At 36.4% G+C, this 20,266-nt stretch overlaps 1 protein-coding gene across 1 annotated transcript in view; it reads left to right on the top strand.

The window, feature by feature from the left end:
• CDC73 (cell division cycle 73) overlaps positions 1-20,266 on the top strand; it is a 108,235-nt gene that overhangs the window by 67,610 nt on the left and 20,359 nt on the right. The gene's annotated exons all lie outside the window — the stretch shown is intronic.

The following is a 20,266-nucleotide window of genomic DNA, read 5'->3' as shown; positions in this document are numbered from 1 at the left end:
GTGCCTTCATTCCAAAGGAAAAAAAAAAATTTATTTCTTTGGTTGTACTTCCTTTATACATGCTTACTATATAAAAGCTGCTTTTTGTAGTCTTCAGTTAGTCAATTAAGCTGGACAACCCTAATGTAACTACATGCTGTTAAGCTGCCTATCTGCTGTTAATGGCTTTCTTCCTTGGTAAATGTCGAAGTCTGGTATTGCAGAATCGAGTGCTCTTGATTTCAATTATTGATGGATCTAAGGTATTGTTACGGACATACCTGTATTATAGAATTTGTTTTTCTGGTCTTAATAGAACTTGTGTTCCTTTCATTTCTGTCCTTTCAATGACTGACCCTTTTATGCTGAAGCATCGTATATTTACTATATAGTATAAATAAAATATCACAGTATATGTCTCAGAAAATAGATAGTTAGCAGCATACTTACCTAGGTATTTATTAGCCACTGTGTTTGTCCACTCTGTTTTGAAACCTTAATGACTAGCTCTTTAGACTGGTTTGTTTTGGGCTTTTTTCCCTAGCCAAAGGATAAAGACAATTGAATGGCTTTATCTATCATATATGATCTGATTAGTAGGATTGGCAGAAGGTGTCCTTTACTGGAAAATAAGGCTTCCCCAGGCAGTCAGTGTGATTTAGTTTTCTAGATGCATATTCTGATAATTTACTAGAAGCATTATCAGATTTATATCCTCCTAACTAAATCAGTTGTGTACACTAACTTTCTCTATTAATTTAGTCTTGGTTTTAATGTATGCATTTCCTATCCTAATGACAAATTCTACAAATTCTATGATCCTATTTGAGGACATTTTTTAGCAACGTAAACATATTCCTTAAATAGTAATGAAAAATATATTGTATGTATCAGTAAAGGCTTGTATCTCCTCCACTCTAAATTTTTTTTGTTTAAAAAATGGAGGAGAGGGATCAGTGGAGTGGTGGAGCGATTAAGAGACCTGTGTCCAGCTCTGCTTACTGGTCTGGGATGTTTATGAATAATTGCGAATCTGTGCTTAGAAAGGCTGCAGATGTCCTCAGTCTACCAAATTTTCTATGTAAACACAAAAAGCTTTCTTATCCTTACCCTATATAATATACAGAACTTTATATGATCTGTTGCAGTATGTGACGGGTTTGGCTAGGAGTATTGTCAGGTTGCGGCATTCTGGGCTACGAGTGGGAAATGGCATGAGATAATCTTGCAGTTAATTTACCTGTCTTGATTTCCATACAAGCAAGTAATGTGTTTTTCAAATACTAGCATGTAAATCTGCCTTTTAATTTTTGAATTTTTGGTTAAGACACGTAACATTGTATTTGGGAAACAAGTCTAAATCTCAACAAGAGGATGGTTATTAACATTCATAGTGTTTCAACGTAATTTATGTACTGTTCTTTTGCTTCACAGTACATGAAGTATGTCTCTGGAGGTCTGTGACCTCTGTCTAGTGTGTTTACATACTGGGATGGGCAGAGCTGGTTTTGTTCTTTTAATGCACATTAGTAAATATAAAAGGCACAAAAATCCTAAGAGCCGTTCTTTCTAAATAGAGTCTGTTTTAAATTAAACTTGTAAGGGAATAGACATCAACTTTGGCTATCACTTGTGCATAGCTTGTAAAGTTCAAGCAGAGCTGTTGCCTGTTGATATGTATAAAACTTGTCATCTTGCCACGTGAACAAGTTGATTACTGAATTCTTAAATCTTAATGAACAATTTCTTTTGTTCACTCATTCTTTGCATTTAAAGGATGAACAGGCCTTTGCTTGTCTTAGAAAGAAGTGAGGAAAAGCTTTGCATCTTCTGCTTTCTGTCTTGGTGTGACTTAGCTTTAGAGTCAAAGTTTAGGGAAGAAATTCCTTTTCTTTTATAGGACTTTATTCTTTACTACTTTTATATATAGTGTATGTGTCTAGGTATTTCAGGAGGGCAGAGCTTGCTTTGTACTGGAAATATGACCTGAAGGTTTGAGTAATCTTGCTGGGCTGGAGGTTGGAATAAGCTTTATTTCAGCTAAATCTCACCGTGAAGGGTCAGTGGACTGATTGTTCTTGATCCAAGGAGTAGTACGTTCTGTAATGTTGCTATGGTTACATCTTAAATTAGAAGCTGCAATGTTAGTGTTTGAAATGCTGCCATCTATTAAAACTAAGGAGTTACTCTGATGTGAAGATGTGCATTGTGTGTGTAAGGAACACTACAGAGGTACTGTGGGCAGTGAAAGCTAGACTGTTCAGTGAGTTTTGCGCAGCTAGAAGCAAATATGAAGAGTAAGAGAAGATGTCTATGTAGAATAACCTGTGCCCGTGACGACTATGAACTATGCAAAGGTGTGTAAGGTTGGAATAGTTTATTCAAAACAACTAAAATATGTGTCATTTTTAGAGGGTATCAGTGAAATCTTGTGTAACTGTTTTTTAAATAAATCAGACCCAAAAGTTGAGGCATGAAATAAAGTTTTGTCTTGACAACATTAAGAGAAATTTCTCTAATCAATTTAGAGAGATTGTGGTAGTCAGGTATGTGATGCTTGGTAATTTACTGTGTGTGGTGGCCACAAGTCCTGTGAAAGACTAAATCCATACGTCATACCTGACACGTTAGCTGAATTTTCCCATATGGACCATGCTTCTGGATACTCTATGAATACTCTGCAAAGATTATTCTATTTTATCGTAGTAAAAGCTAGTATTATTTCAGTTGTGATGTGTTGAAAGCCTTTCAAGCGACAGTTCAAAATTATTAATGGCGACATTTTCAATATTAGCCATTTTTGCTTTTAAACTTTATTCTGGAAATTTGTTAATACAGAGTGTCATGAGTGCTTAGCTTTAGTTTTCTTTGTTAAGAATTATTATGTATGTGGCCAGTAGACATTCTGCGTTTCCCTTCAAAAAGAGTACTTCTACTGTAAGTCAGGAAGAGTGGAAAGGACAGAGTAGTGGAATATTTGCAGTTTGCTTGGCTGCTGTCTGATAGTTTCTTAACTATCCCAAACATGTTTTAAACTGAATGAAAAATAGTAATCTAGAAGTGACCACAAGTGTCAGTGTTGCCTGCCTTATTTTCCTTAGCAGATTTTCACTGTTGCTTAACTGATTGAGAAACCCAGCTTACGCTTCCTACATTTTTTATCATTCCTTAAGATTTTGCATTCTATTCTAATCACACTTAAGCCTCAAAGTTAGTGATTTCTTTAATCTTCAAAAGTCTTAAACTTAAACCAGAAATGCAGCAATATAGATCAGTCTGAAACAGTGACAGAGCACTAGAAAAGGTCTCTGATTATTGTGAAATGTCTATATTTTTGTTTGCTAATGAGTAGTTGATAATTGCTGTATCTTCCAGTAAGGAACAAGTGCATCCTCTAACTTTAGAAACCCATGAGAGAGAGAAAAGATGGAATGGTCTTTTCAAGTCAGTAGGGTACTTCTTTTTATGTCTGCCTTAGGAATCATTTCAAGATGTTTCATATTTCGATAGCTTCTATTTTCTTATTTAGTAAGCTGATACTCTAGGTGTTTAACTGGAATTCAGTTCATTCTTCTGTCAGGTTTGCAGTGTTCCTTTCACTTGAAAGCCAAAATACAAAATGTTTTAGATTGACTTTATTTCTGTTCTGGTATTGTGTTATGCAAATTGTGTGTATTGGAATACAGTCCAAACATATTTCTTTCCTCTGTAATATGGTGCTTGCTTTATTACATCTTTTTTTGTTTTCTCCATTTTGTGGGTTTTTTTTTTTTTAATGTCTCCCCCCAAGCTCTGCATGCAGTTATTGCTGATCTCAAGTACTAAATGCAGATCTTTCTTTCCAGGGGATGGTCAACATAATTTCATTTGTATTGTGCAGTATTTTTGGTTGCGCAGCTCTTCCCCAATGAACTGACAGACCAATGTCAGCAGTAATATATGCTGCCTGTCACAAGTGTTCCTCTTGCATTCTGAAGAGGGAGGACTTTATGAAGCTTTGATTCAGCCCAGCAGGGCAGAGAAGGCCAGCCGGCAGAAGTACCTAGCATTCAAAGGCGGTTTATGGAACAACTGTGGAAAACAGACTGCTGTTTTTTTCACTTACCTCATGACTCGTTTCATTCCACTAGCCTGCACTATATGATCAAGTTACTCCTGACGCTCACTCTCACACCATAGAATAAGAATTTGAAATTAAAACTAGCATTCTTATATAAAGTGAGACTTTGGGGAAGAACCGATGCTGTATATCAAATGTCTTAAAGCAGGAAGATTGCATCCTGTGGGAGTTAATAGGCCAGCAGCTCTTATGCCTAAGGACAAAAATGCATTGTTCCAGCTGTTACTGCCTGTCCAGCTCCTTCTCTATGCCCAATTCCTTCCTGCAACAGGCACAGAAGACCCTTCTCCTTAGTCTGGGATACAGACCTACTGCTCAGCACTCTCCCTTGTGCTTCTGGATGAGCTTCCAGAGCTTCTTTCTTTTTTTTTTTTTTATTTTTCTTTTTCTTTTGATACTGATTAAGAGATTAGCAGCAGCCTGAACTGCTCATCTGCTCACTAAATCTTTGTTGTGTCTATGTGGTTTATATGTGAATATGGAGGCATTTTGTCAGCCTGAAAAATTTCTGGTTTTGAAGTTGAAATTGGTGATGGAAGAGGTTTAGTTACTGTTAAGTAATGTGAAATTGAGGAGCTGGGCTTTCAGACCTGTCAGTTTCCTGTGTCCTGGGGTTTGAGACCTGTATTGACTCTTTCCATCTGTCCCATTTCCTCAGTAGCTTTAGTACATTAATTCCTGCAGTTCGATCTTGTAGGTGTTCTCATTTACTACGAATCCTGTGGACATGAAGGGTTTACAGCAGAAATAACAGAGCTTTAGCAAGTGTCTGGGATGCTTGAAGCCTTTTCTTCAAGCACGGATGCTTTAACTAGGAAAAACAAGATTGTGAAAATAATCCTTTCTCCGGTGATCCAAGAGAGGTTCTATCCCTATAATGAATCTAAGCAGTATTTGTTCATACCCAACAGACAACTTGGATCATAAAATGCAGAATGAGTCACCTTTTAAGAGCAGTTCCTTGACACCCTTTGTTTGACGTGTTGGGGGAACTAAAGTTGTTCAAACACCTTGCACACCACCTGATTTGATCAAACTCCTTCAGCTTGGCCAGCCAGTTTCATGTATCTGTGTTTTCCCAATGTTCTTCTGTGTTAATGATTCCCTGAACTTGAGGTAGTTTCTGGTCAGTGTATATTAATGAAAAGATGATTTAAATATGTGCCAAGTTTTGTCATGCAGTGTGCTTACTGTCAGTGAACTGGCTTCTAGTTTTTTCAAAGTTACTTCTGTTGTGTGGCAAAAATGCTTTGGAGGTAAACTTTCATTTGTATGGGCTTCTGTGGAACAAAGAAACAAAGTTTTCGTTACAAAATGGCTTTGCATACCTCTAGTTGCCTGTCAGTCCTGCAGGCTTTCAGTGTTTGAAGTTCACATTTAGCTTAATAGCATCCCTTTAGGAACTTCCAAGGAAAGGAAAACTGTGCTGTGGAAAACATACTTTGTGTCTGAATAACTGTTCATAATTCTGTCTGTAATCTGTGTAGGATTCTAGATTAGTTCTGTGAGTCTGAGGACTCCTACCCCTCAAATACTTGATAAAGAGGAAATCCTTAGAGCTCAGATTGTATTATGTTAGTTGACAGAGAATACGGGTTCAGAATGAGAGCATTTTTATTGTTTTCTGCTATCCTAAACTATGTTTCAGACTTAAATTCCAGGGGGTTTGTTTTCTCTAATTTATTGGCTGCTAACAGAACAGGAAATTGGAGACAGTGCTCTTGTGTCTTATCCATCTCAACATAATGTGAAAAATCAGTAATGTGTATTGCAGGAAAATGTATGTTTAACAGAAAAAAAATAGTGAGTATATTTTATATAATAATAATGAATTTGTAAAATATGACCCAAAATTAAAATTTGTGTTTTTCTATAATATAGATGTATATTCCTGTAACACTTAATCGGCATCTGCAAAGCTTTCTACCACTGATGCATTTTACTAAAGTAGAGTAAATTTATAGGGAGCATCTGTCATCTAAAAAAAACCCCAAACCTCTTAAAGACACAAAAAATGTCATCCTCCTAAAATCTCCACAACACCTTTGCACCTTTGGCTCTGCATCTTACTGTTACTTATTTTCCAAACACAAGAGATGCTGTAATTCTATTAATGTCAGCAAGAAGCATAATAGTGTAAAAAAAAAAATTGTTTTCTGCTTCTGTTGCATTTCTAGGTAAGTAAGCAAGGCACGAAAGCAGAAGAAAAACGCCTTCTTAACTTAATGAGGCCTGGATACAATTTTAAAAGGGAGTTCCTTTTTCTTTAAAGAAACTAGGTTACTTCATATGGAGAACTGTTCTTTGCTGTGAAAAAAAATATTTTTCTTTTTGCCATTTTCTATTATTATTCTTGTTTATTTTTGGGTTTTTTGTTGTTGTTTTTTTTTGGTTTTTTGGTGGGTTTTTTTTTTTTTTTTTTTTTTTTTTTTTTTTTTACAGTTGACTCTATGCAGCACTGTCTGGAACCATGCACCAATATCTGTATTTTTATGCTGGGTTTGCCTAATGACAAGAAGGTTTTTTTTATTGCATGTAATTAAATTTCCTTTACTGAGGTGTGCTGGAGGAAGGCGATGTCAGTAATAGAGGAAATGATGGATGAAGCAGGGAAGGTTACAGCAGGTCTCTTTAGTCACTGTACCTCTCTTACTAGCAGGTTGGTTGGGACCGATGCCCGTTTAAAATTGGGTCTGTGTTTTCACATGATAATGCATGCAATCTAATAAGCCTTGTGGAATGTCAACCGTTAGGGAATAGATGCATCAGCCTACTCTGAATGGTCTGGTTGAGTCGGTTCAGGTCCCGTGTGGCTGGAGCTAATCAACTCTGATGACTCTGTGTAGAATTGCTTGCTTGTTCTTGATATAGTGCTGCAGCATACATGAGATGCCTGCAAGATTTATAAATAGTAGCTCCATGCTGTGGGGTGGTGCTGTTTCTGAAGCCCTGCTGGCCTGGGAAGTAAACTCTCTGTGTTCTGCAAAGCTGCCCTCGGCTAATGAAATCGCTAAATCTAAGACACCTCTGTCATCTCAAGTGGAAAATGTGCTACCTACAATATTTGATCCCAGCTGATTGACATCTGATGTCAATAATAAGTTGAGGTTTTTAAGAACAGCTTTCATACTGGTAGTTCCTTCAGATGTTTTCCTTGAAACTAGGCACTAGTCAGTGACAAAAATGTCTGAGAAGATAAGTTTTCCTTTGCCTTTGATATAGACATATATTAATTTATGCAAGAATAAGAAAATGTAGAAGCTGCAAAATAAAGAAGAAATTTGCAGTCTGGCATTAGCTCTTGAATAGCCGGGTTTTCTTACATTTCCAAAACGCCTTTTTTAGCAGAACAGAAAAAAAATAAAGAAGTGTGAGGTGTCTGTATTTATTACCAGCCGGTTGTGCTACACCTGAAATGACTATTCTGCTGGTTTTCAAAAGGTGACACTGCTATTTTGTTTTGATGTTTTCCACAGAAGTAGAGCACCACCAGATTATGACAAGGAAGTTATTGGATGAGTCTCTGTGAATTGAATCTGTTTGTGACTGGTGAAGCCCTCCAAGCATGCACAGGAAGTTCCAGGGCATCCCAACAGAGCAATCTTGTTACACTTTGGTATTTTTTTCTCATTGAGATAGTTCTTGTCATTAGAAGCATAACCCTTTCCCAAAACGTTGTCTACTCTTAGTGGCTTGCTCATTTTCATTTCCTGCCACTTAAGGACTCTGTTTTCCAGGGAGGCAATCTTACTTTGTGACAGATTGTTGTAGAAAAAAAATTTTTTTTTTTTATCACTGCCAGTAGACTTTTCAAAGGCGAACCAACTCTTTGAAGTAACAGGACAGAAGTGAGAGCTGAAGGATAAGACAGATTTCCTTCAGATAAATGGTGAAGTTGGCAGGATCATTACGGATGACTGATATTTGCTAACATGCGAGCAGCAAGAATAATAGTTGTAGTGAACCTCACCTGTGTCTGTGCAAACTGGCATAGTCTGTCATCGTAGATGTTTATTCACAGTGGGAATTTCTTAAAGATTAATTTGTGTGTATGTGTGTGTACATACACATAGTGGGTATGTGAATGTGTGTATATATAGAGTCTGCTGTCTGAAAACTTTTAACACCTGTTTTAAAATATGCTTTTGAGTTTCCTTATTTAGTCAGGGGGTATTTTTTCTGTGGTGCTGGATGAAGATGGTATAAAAGTCACAGCATAATAGAAAGATTCTAAATTTTGTGGAATCTATGGCCCTTATCCTGTCTTCATCTTGGAATAGTATGGTTGCAGACTGAACGAGACCTTATCAGGTGACCCTCATTTGAGAGGACTTCATTTCTGCACTACCAAAAATACAGCCATGCCTTAGCCGTTTCAAAGAACAGCTGTATTATAAACCAGCTCTCATAATGCATACATAGAGATGTGGAGATGGTCTGTCAAGAGTATGGATTGTGTGTAAAATGAAAAAAAATTTAATACTGTCTTCTTAGTGCTTTGAGAAGGGATTAATTTCATCTTCTCTACTAAAGAGGGAAGAATAATGGGGAATTTAGATATAATGCCAAATGAAGCTGAAAGTAGAGGCAGAAGGCCAAATGAAAAAAATCCTCGTGTGAGTAATTCCTGTATTTTAACTTGATGCATGATTTATTGCCATTATAGTTTTTGATATGGGCGTATAACATCATCAGCTGTTATATTCAACAATAGGGTGGTATGAATTATGTTAATGTATTACACAAATACTAATAGCAGTTTGCACAATCTTTTTGATGTATAGGATTATGCTAATACTATACCAAATTCTGTTGCATGCATGATAGTGTGTGTGGGGAAATGTTTTGGTTCAATTTGAGTGCTCCTTCATGATTGCAAATAAAATTGTTTTAGTTAAAACAGTGTTCTGGAATGAGAGTTCTACATGTCAAAAGTATGTGGTATGATGGATCTCACTGAGAAAGCTGGGGGAAGAGAGAATTAGAGAACAGGATCATAAATGGCATAAAATGGTACCAAACCATTGCACCTTTATCCTAGGTGTTCAATTACAATGTTGTGTGTGAAACTTTCACATATCACAATCCAAGGAAAAGATCAGGGTAGTCTAGAAGATAGTCTGTCAGAGCTCTTGTGACTAGTATAAGTGGGATGCTATTATTGTAGATTTTGGATGTACTCAGACCTCAGAATATCGTATCGAGAAAGGTATGTTAATGTTTTTTTACTGATGGTGGGAGCAGCTATTTGAGGATACTGAAGAGCTCAATTTCTGCTCTGCTCCCTGCCCCCCAATGCAAAGCTAGAGGCTATGTAACTCCTAAATTTTAATAGTATATATGAGGTACTGCAAACACACTGCTTGTGAACTTGATAGGTCTGGTTCTTAGAGTTTGTATGTATGTTCTTTTGACCATGAAATTGAATCTGTGCCTTGAGTTAAAATGTGGGGAAATGTTTCCAAGGATCTGTTTATTTTGTTGAAATCTGAATGTAAATATTTTGATCCGGTGGTAAATGTTTCCTTTGAAGTTAAACCTATTGAAATCTTGTTTTACTGGATGTAATGGTATGAAATTAGCGGGCAGAAAAAAAGCATTGCAATCAAATGTCAGCTCCAGTCGCAATAGTTTTCAAAATAGTACTTTTTCATATGGCTCCATATAGCAAGCCGATACATTGAAAATGTAAGGTATTCTGTGTCTGTTCAAAGTAGTTGGTTTATCTCAGGTTTACTGTTTTTAGTGAAATGAAAAATTATTCACAAGATGGCAAATAACTTTGTGTATAGAGGCTGATAGTTGTGTATCAGATCGCCAAGGTTCGTGTGATAAGAACTGAGTGCAGGTAGTTCCTCTGAACAGATTATCAACCTATGGACAAGTGAGGTTGTTATTGCATGTTGAGGTGAAGAGAAGGAGAGCAGAATCTGGGCCAGCAGTAACAGGAGTACACCCAGTCCTGTCCCATCCCCCAGCCAGAGGTACTTCTATTGCAAAAAAACCACTGTCTGAAGGTTTTGTTGCTGTTCCCATGCATTTTAACTTTGAATCAACTTGAATTTACAATTTTGCCTTGGAGAAGTGATACTTTTGTCTGCTGTTATGATCAAGGGTGTTTAACCACAGTGTTAAAAAGCAAACAAGGAAAAGTCTGTTCATCCATCATCCTGGCACACTCTGCTTGTATCCTGCTTTGACTGGCTTCACATCTTTGTGGCACAGTCTGTTTTTCAGATGAGTTGCTCCAATGTGATCTGTGGAGTAAGAGCATGACAGAATGTGGACTTTTTTTGTGGTGGTGTTTCTTTGGCTACTTTTCATTCACTTTTTTTTTTTTAATATGACAATTTAAAACAAACCTATGAACTTCTGCAGCTGGGGCAGGACAAATGTTTAGAGTATTCTAGTTGTTTCATAAACAGATTAAAATGTCCACTCTTGCCAGTTTGTGGAAATTAACAGTGTGTGTATAACGGTAGCATATGCAAGACTAGAAGTCTTAGGTTGTTCATGCTGGACTAAATTCAGAAAAATTTGTTGTGAATTATTGATCTGTTTGTATTTTGCTTGTCTGACATTGTACCTGGTATCTCATCTTATTGTTTTGTCAGTATTTTTATCTTCAGCACTCTCTATATGAATCTGCTCTGCCTCAATGGACAATTTGTTGATATGAGAGCTTTAATAGATGCTATGCTGGAGTCTTACTACTGTTTGCAAATGATGCGGATAATTCATAAATTAGCCTTTTCCCCTTTTTTTTAGGACTGTTTTGTTTCATACAATTGGTATCACTTTGCTGTAACCAGTGCAGCATGTGGGTGTTCAGCAAGTCTTTCTCATGGTGTCTTAAGTGTACAACTCGCAAAATAAAGAAATACAAAAAGAGTTAGGAAGACAATTTAAGATAGCCTAAGTTTCGTTACCAATGTTACCTGTTTGACTGTACAGATCTGTACTTTAGTATTACCTGCACCATGTCCCAGTTATAACAGGCCTCAAGTTCATCACCGTTTTGTAGTTTTCAACAAAAATTTCCATCTGAACTTGTATTCTAATTAGCTGTTCCTCATTACAGAGGAAGCCTTGAGTGTCAAGGCAATTTGCAATTAGAACATTTGTCTAGACTTTTCCCTGGCCTGTCACAGTTCAAAATAGCCTTTTCCATGTCCAAGTGATTATAGGCCTTTGTATTCTTTTAATCATCCGTGTCATCACTCAAGCCCTCTTATCTCTTGGCTTCTTTATTACAATTTATTGTAGCTGCAGCTAAAGCTCTTCATCCTGAAAAAGCTCATGCTAGTTTTGAACTTGGCAGTTACTTTAACTAAGAGTTCGTTGCTCCTCTGTCAAACTTTGTGCATCAGCTCCTCAAGGCATACAGTTTCAAGATTTTCTCATGATATTTTAAGTCTTCCAAGGTGATTACTTGGAAAATTACTTTCATGTCTCTGGCCATGACCACGCATGATAATTATGTTTTCATGTAACATAATATATAACTAGCACTGACATTGCTAAAGCAGGTAAGGTACAGGAGAATAATTTTTTTTTAGTAAACAGAAAGGAGACAATCACATAAAGATGAAGTAGAACTGGGAAAAAGTGGTGTTCTGTAATTCGTTGAATAAGCAATCATGGAGATACCTAAGTTCTTTTATAACATCCTACATATTGCAATTGTATTACATTGTTTCTTGTTTGAGCAACAGGATTCAGTATAACCAAGGGAAGCCTGGAAAGAGCCTCATCAGTTTCTCTTGCCTTGAGACATAGAAGAGCATCACATGAAGTTAATCACTTGCTTGGATCTTGGTTTCAGTTTGGGTTTTTTTTCTGGAATACAATTCATGCAGAAGTTAAAGATCCATCTGTATTCATTTAGCCACCTGCAGAGCTTTTAAAAATATTCCTCTCGCACAAAGCATTTCAGGAATCTTTCCTTAAGTTGCAAAGGAGCTTTTCTGAGATCTTTTAAGCCTTTTCTTTTGCCAAATGTATTGCTTACTGAATGCAGGTGCAAGTGGGATCTTCCCGTTGCTCTGTACTGAGCAACATTTTCTTTCATGTGCATATTATAGAATCATAGAATAGTTTGGGTTGGAAGGGACCTTAAACATCATCTAGTTCCAAGCCCCCTGCCATGGGCAGGGACACCTCCCACTAGATCAGGCTGCCCAAGGCCCCATTCAACCTGGCCTCAAACACCTCCAGGGATGGGGCAGCCACAACTTCCCTGGGCAACCTGTTCCACTGCCTTACCACCCTCATAGTGAAGAAATTCTTCCTTATGTCTAGTTTAAATCTTTCCCTCACCAGTTTATACCCATTGCCCCTCGTTCTATCACCACAAGCCTTTGTAAACAGTCCCTCCACGGCTTTTTTGTAGGCCCCCTTCAGGTACTGGAAGGTTGCTATAAGCTCTTCGGAGCCTTCTCTTCTTCAGGCTGAACAACCCCAACTCTCTCAGCCTGTCCTTGTATGGGAGGTGCTCCAGCCCTCTGATCATCTTTGTAGCCCTCCTCTGGACCTGTTCAAACAGTTTTATTTCCTTCTTATGTGGAACTATATGACTTTTCCCTTAAATACCATTTCCAAAGCAGGATCTGAATAGAAAAGTAGCCGTGCTTTTCTATGTATGTTTAGAGTTTGCATGTCAGCAGGACTTCTGTGCAAATGAATTGAATATTCTGTGATTCTTCTGGTTGAAAACTACGTCATATGAATGAATGATACTTGTGGTTACAGGTAGTATTGGAATTAGATTCATGAATGCTCGAAGTTGGAAGTTGGAGACTAAGCCACTAGGAAATTGTAGTAAATTCACAATTATGCAAATTCCAGTTCTATTGAATCGATATGGCATGTTCTGGTTTTTAGTACACACGAAACCATTAGTGTATAAACTTTTGCACCCAGCTTCTGAGAAAGATTAAACAGTCGTTTTGCTCCCAAATTGTTTGTTAAAAATTTTACCCGTTGCCAAATAATACGCGTGTGAGGCTGGCTCACACAACTAACCCGATGGGAAGGAATTCTAAGCAAAAATAATGTTTTAGTGATATCTGCTTTTGTCTTTTCATGTGTTTCAAGGGAATGAATCATTTAAATAAGCATAGATTTAAATCAGAAAAGCGAAAGCTCTAGACTTCTCAGAACTAGAAATATTTTTTTGATAAAAACTGCTTACCCCCAAGAATATGGAGGTGCTTACGTGTTTAAAACGGCTTTGTCACCAACATTGCTCTTCAGCTGAAAATATCAATTTCAATGGCAACAGTTGGAAATTACATGACTGACGTAAATTCAAGGCGAAGATGTTAATTTTACTGATATCTTGTGCAAGGATAAAGATAGGAGGAGCTCTAGGACACTTCATTGAAGGCTATTCAAAATGTTTTGAAAAATTACCTTAGAACTTAGGTATTACCCTCGAGCTATCTCAGTAATTTTTGCTTTCATTAATTCTTTCCAAAAGCATCTCCAGTAAATTTTCTTATTATTTTAACATATTGATATGGGTTTGTTCCTAGTTAATCACTAGTCACTCTAGTATTCATTTAGATTCAGTTGTGGTTTGTGTTGCTTAGAACCATTTCCTTTGCAGAACTAGAATATTACCTAAGCTCTCTAGAAGTGGTTCAATTAGTACAGTCATTTTTATCATGTTTAAACTGAACTTCTTTTAACTTGGCTATAATAAACACGAAATTGCAGTGAACAATTCTCATGTCTTTCAATGACGCGGTTCTCCAGGCCTAACCTGCTACTGGAAAAAAAATCAGTCCTGTTCTTTGTGTTTTACAGTGCCAGTGTTTCAGAATTCGATTAGTCTTTGAATTCTAATTCTATAATGGATTAATAAAGGACCAAATTTGTAAATAGAAGTTTAATTTGAGTGTGGTAGAACAACAAGTGTTAGTATTTCTAAGTTTCAGTCTCTTGATAACACCAACATAGTTTTATTGCTGTCACCTTCCCTTGTCTCTCCATTCTTCCTCTCTCCCATCATTGTAATGCAGTACTCGCTCAGAAGAGGCTCTCTATGTCTGATTGCCTTACACTTGTGATATTTGTTATATGTGGTAACTTTAACAGTATTTTGAAAACCGTAATGAATTTTGCCTTATCCTTGTAAGAAGATGGGCATCAAGTCTTTCTTGTGACTGAATTTGAGGATTGGCAATCTTCTGCTGGTACTTTTCTTCTAACCGTGCTTGATAAGACGTGGCCTTCACTATAAGCAGTTTTGTATTTTGAAATAGATTTAATGATTTATATAATTTTTACTAACCCCTCCTATTTTGTCACATCAGGTTTTCAGTTCTTGAAGTAGGAAACAGACCAGTAATGGTGTTACTTTCCGTAGGCAGTTGGTAATGGTAAACTCCCCCCCCCGAAACAGTGTAAACAGTAGAAATGATCTTTTCATTAATCCTACAAGCACTGGAAGTAAAATTATTGTGATATTGGCTGTATTTGTACAATAGTTAAGATCCTCTTATCAAATTCAATTTTTTTTTTTTTTTACTGCATAGTTTAAAATCAGAAAGGCAGTTAAAAGCTTGCAATTTATTATTTAAATATCTCTCCTGGGGGACTGCGTATGCAGATCCGTATGCATAGAAATATTCAAGTAGGCTATATAATTTTCATTTGTACATTATGACACTAGTTAAAATATTATTAAAATTTTCTTAGTATAAACAGAAATCAAATAACTGTTTGGAGGACTGCAGAGACAGAGAAACTCAGCTGCATTGTTTTGCTTTGTCCTCGGACGATTTTTTCCAAGACTTTTAAGGGCTTTATATTTTTAGAACAAAGCCATACTGTTTTCAGAATCCAAGCTGATTTATGTGAAATAGTTAGATGTTTCTAACAAGCTTAAAGTATGGCATCTGGATCAGATGTTAAATACCTGTTGTTGACATCTCATTGTTTTGGCTCTTCGTCATACATGGATGTATACAAGATTTAATTTGTAGAGAAATAATATTCTTTCTTACTAGACAGTTTTAGATTTCTACATAGTTCTTTAGGCTGGCTTTTCTAGAATTTTCAAAAGTTGGACACTTTAAATCACTCAGTGAATGATCATAATTTAAATGAGTTCATACGGTCCTTTCTGCCCTAAATTGAAGACTAATCTTAAAGATAATTTTACAAGCTTATTATCCATGTGTATTTATTTTCTTTCTTATTTGAAATCAGAGTGTTGCAGTTTTACTTCATTTATTTTTGTGAACAGAACAGTCTTTTGTTGAGTTGTCTTCTATCAGGGATGGTGAAACCTCCTTTATGTTGTACGTGCAGACAGTTATGTTTCTTGCAGAATCAAATGTTATCTTTCACTTGAACTATTTTTGTGCAGGTGCATGCAAGTTACCTAATAATTTTTAGATTTTGGGATAAAGATCTTTAAATGCTATAAAGGAACAGGATAGAAATTAAAATTTGCAAAATTAAAAAAGCCACATGCTGACAACAAATGGTCAATTCTACTTGTTGCTGCTAACCTTTTTAAAGGGTCAAAATATTTCAGACTGTATGGAACTTTATATAGGAAACAGTTGGAATAGTGAATGTGCAATGAAGTATTTTTTTTTTCCGTTATCGATACTTTGCAAAGCCACAATAAAAAACTTCTAATATCTTTTCTGTGCTTCAATAAAGTAAACTAACTTGGCTATATGTGATATGTGCCTTGAAGAAAAAATTCTACAAATATAACGTGGTTTATTTCTTAAAACATGGGGGAGAGTTCATTTCCTAAAACATAGCATGAGTGGTGTTCAGACAGTTTCTGATTCCTCTTGAGAAATGAGTAAAGGTAATTTACTGTTACTGTGGATATGAATGCTCATTTAGACTTGGAAAAAGCACTAGGTATCTGAAATACAAAGTTTTTTCTAAAATATGGAAAAATACTGTTGAGTCCTGGTGTCAGATGAGTATTGTTAGTTGATGGTTCTTGCAAATTAACACAAAGAATGACGGATTTAGTTTTGTTGTTTTTTTTTTAATTGAAAGGTCAACAAACACTGTAGAGGGTTTTAAAAGCTTTCAAAGAAACCAAAACAAGACCCACGTTAGGTAACTAAATTCAACTGTAGATTGATCATTGTTAACTTTTTGGGGTCAGGTAGTTTTTTATGTCTGTGTAGGTGGAATGTCTCAGATTTACTATTGCAAGAAATAGTTTGTTTGGGTTTTTTTTTAAGAAAAAGTTGTTGAACTTTTTATATAAAAAGGGATGGAGGATGGAGTATTTTGGAGGACAGAAAAGTGTCACAAGAATGTGTCCAAAAGAATTGGCATCTTCATAAGTTGCACCTTGCTTGTATCATGTAGAAGCAGTGAAGGGAGCAAGCTGTATAGGAAACAAATTTAAAGGGTTTCAAGGAATTGAACCAAAGCTTCTTGATATTGTAAACATAGTTTAGTTTCACAAAACTTCTCAGAGCACATAGCGGTGTCTGCATTTTAAAGACAAACACAGAAATTGTTTGAAGGAATAAGGGAAAAAAGCTACACACTGAAAGCTGAATTACCAGGGTGTACAATAACAGTGCAAGTCAGTCATCCTTTAAGGTGTGGGTTTTTTTCTTGCTTGACTGCAATTGGGAATCTGGATTATTTTTTTTTTTCGCATGTACTAACTAACCTGTTCTCCACTCATGCACTGGTTCGTGAACCACATATTTTCAGGTGTTTAGGTAGGACAGTAGTAAACAAGCAGAAGGCACAGACTAAAATAAAAACAGCTCTTGAGCAGACATTTTGTAAATGTTTAATAAGATAAGAAACGTTAGTACTGAAATGCAATGAATTCAGCTGAAAAGTATATGCAGCAGTGTATCTGTAAATGTTGCAGTGAAATCCAGGAAACTATAAAGCTTTCACTGTCTATTTTCCTGATTTTGTCCTATGTCAGGTTGTTGCTTCTGATTGGTTAAAGACTCAAATGTTTAATGTAAATCCTAACTATATATAGCCTTCTATGGTAAATTAGTGCAACTAAACCAAGAAATAGGTTTTTGATTAAAATATGGTGTTTAGTGGTAGTCTTGAAGATTTGTATTTTTCAAATTACACGGTTTTGTTACTAAATTAGTTTCAACTTATGAATATTCATAATATATAACAGTCTCAAATGACTTATGCATAAGAATTAGGTATGGCATCTTCAAGCAAAACTGTTAAGTGCTCAGAAGCTTTGAGGAAATGGAATGTTCTTTAAATACCTAAACAGTCATATCTACTGCAACTGATGCCTAGGGTACAGCTGCACAAACAACAGCTCCCCTCACTGGGGTCCAGTGTGCAGTGTGCTAGTTAAGAGTAACTTTTATGTTAAACTTCACATTAGAAGATGTGAAATATCTTACCATGTACTCACTGAGAAATAAGCTACTATCGTTACAAGGAGTTAGAGCGTGCAAATGAGTAGTTTGCCTCCAATTTATGGCTAACTGACCATAAATTGCCAGCAGCTCTTGTGTAGTTGACTATGAAGTTTAGTCTCTTAACTGAATTTTTCTTTTCTTCTGGGAGAAATCCTAGTGTATAGTTCTCTGTGGAGAACTATATATACCTGCCCTGTAACATAACTTGTATCATAAACCAGTGCGTTGTAGTAGGAAGAACTTATATTTCTATCTGCTTTGGAAAAGCATTAATTTTTTATCTAAACTTGGCATCTTTTGCTTTCAGGACAATGTGAAATGTTGGCAGAATTTTTCTGCTGACAACTTCCTTACTGAAAGCAGATTTTCTTCTCCACTTGTGTACCTTGTCCACCATCACAGTGCTGTACTTTTGTTTTTTTCCTTAGTTGTATACTTTTCTACTTAGACACATTTAAGAAATGTGTGGTTGAAATATTGATCGGAGGTTGTTTTACTACATTGTCTGCAGTTTTTACATAATAGGAGGTGGTAATCAGGTCACTGATAATCATAGAGAGGGAGATGTAAATCTTTTACAAAGGGTAGGTGTTATGCCTTCAGTAGGTAGCAACTGAGCTTCTGTGCTACAATTCCAGGATATCGGGAATTGTGAACTGAGATTCATCCATGAAATTATCACAGTCTAAGGCAGTCATTTGGAGAACTAGAAGCTATTATGACCTCCAGAGTTGATTTGCAGAAATTGTTCTTACAACTAGAAAGGTCATAGGTGTGGAGGTGGTAGACATCTTTTCATTTAAATGAATTTATTTCCTACCATTAATTAGATATTTTACTGTGATTTTTTTTTTTTAATGTGCTTTTTTGTTATTGTTTTGGAGTTGGGTTTTTGTTTGTTTTTTTGTTTGTTTCAGTTGCAGTGTTCTCAAAGCCCTGCCTTTCTGTTTTAGGCTTCTGCACTAGATTTCCCATTAATCACTGTAGAGAAGACAATTCAGAGGAAAGTATGAAAAACTCCCAAAGAGATAATTTGCCAGTTACTTTGTTAGGCTTAATTGTATGTATGTTCTGGTGATAAATGGACAGTTTGAAGAGAGAAATCACAAGTGCAAGTTCTGTGGAAACCAGAGCAAGACTTTGGTTATAATTTGGTTTTAATTCTTTCCAAGAATTTCCAAAAACTCTAGAATCTCTGAAGCAGTCTGGCTCCTACCTTCGTTTCAGCTGCCGTAGGACCTGAAGTGTCTCAGATGCTGAATGCACTGAATAAGCAGAAGGGAAGGCAGAAAAGTTTCTTTACTGGTTCTGTAGAGGGGAAGGAAGAATGGACGTGCGGGGCTGCAGACAGTAATAACTGAGCATCCAAGCAAACTGAATTTGCTTTAGAAACTTGAAACTTAGCAGTGCAGGACGTGATGTTTCTCTTGCTTGATATTTTCCTTTCCATTTCATAAAGTTCTGTGAATTTAAAGAAATGGTATGGGAAAATTCTTGGTATTTCTTCAAACTGTGTAATTGACACACCACAGGAACAGTCTTTTGAGACAGAGAGTGACAGTTTTCTATAGAAACAGATGCAAAATGTTTTATTTCCACTTTCTTGGTTAAAATAGAGGTGATGTTTGAAATAACTGCTGGTTTTCAGTCACAAGGCTTCTCTCAAAGGTAGTCACCTTGTCCTGCTGCCCTTCCTTTAGGGTGTGTTATTTTGTTTTTTACCATTTTCTGAGTAATTATTGTGTAAGGACATCGGCAAAAATTCCCTTTTGCAGATGCTAAAAAAGTAAATCTTGAAATAAGTTACTGACTCAGGTGCCCTACATAGAAGTTGGTATTTTATTAATCAGAAAAGAATACAGCAAAATTCAGGATGAGTCTATTTCTTGCATTTGGGGTTAAATACTTATGCACTAAAGATTAATAGGAGGTTGTTGACTGTAAAAGTTGCAAAAGCTGTGTGCTGTACCAAATGTCAGCACCAGCCTGTTGTTATTGATCAGAGTTAGCTTTGACTAAAGCTCAGGGAACAGATTTTGAGTAAATTTGTGTTTTCTAAGGCCTTGTCATGTGATCTCTTCTATTTGTGCTTCACAGCTCTTGGGATATAAGCAGGCTTTTAACTTTCAAGGTGGAAACTTGAAAGCTGTTTCGCTAAGTGTTATTTAAATCATGGAGCTGGAGGCTGCTTGTGTGTAGTCCCTTGCTCATTAACCTTTTTTATTCAGAGTTACGATACATGCTGTTTTTTACGCATAGACATACAGATGTGATAATGCCATACTGGAGTCCTTTCCAACAGGTTTTACCCAGAGAGGGATCTCTGGCCTTTTTGAATGTCTCACAGTTGTAGGATACATTTTATGTACTGTTTAAGTAATTTTCAGATAAAATTCATGGTTTCCTGTTTTGCAGCCTTGCAAAGTGAAGGGGCTGGATTACATATCATTTTTTACAGTGTTAGTAATACTGTTAATAGTACTTATTTTGTTCCATGAGGTTTCACAGCAGTAGCTGAGAACAGAATTTATTCTTGCAGGAGTTTAGTGTTGCTGTGGAACCAGACATGTGGCCTCACTGCTCCGTTTACCTGGTGTGTTACTCTGCAGAGTTAACAAGGTTTAGTAGTAGTGCAGGTCTTTTGTTACATTAAGGTAATTGGATAAGGCATAAACAGAACTAATTATTCCAAGAGTGCTATTTCTGGGCACCAAAACTCTTCAAGGCAGAACTGCATTGCAATTTCTTGGTCTTA

Source organism: Cuculus canorus, chromosome 8 (assembly GCF_017976375.1).
Source record: "Cuculus canorus isolate bCucCan1 chromosome 8, bCucCan1.pri, whole genome shotgun sequence".
Lineage (NCBI taxonomy): Eukaryota > Metazoa > Chordata > Aves > Cuculiformes > Cuculidae > Cuculus > Cuculus canorus.
This window is presented reverse-complemented; position numbering and strand designations above follow the sequence as displayed.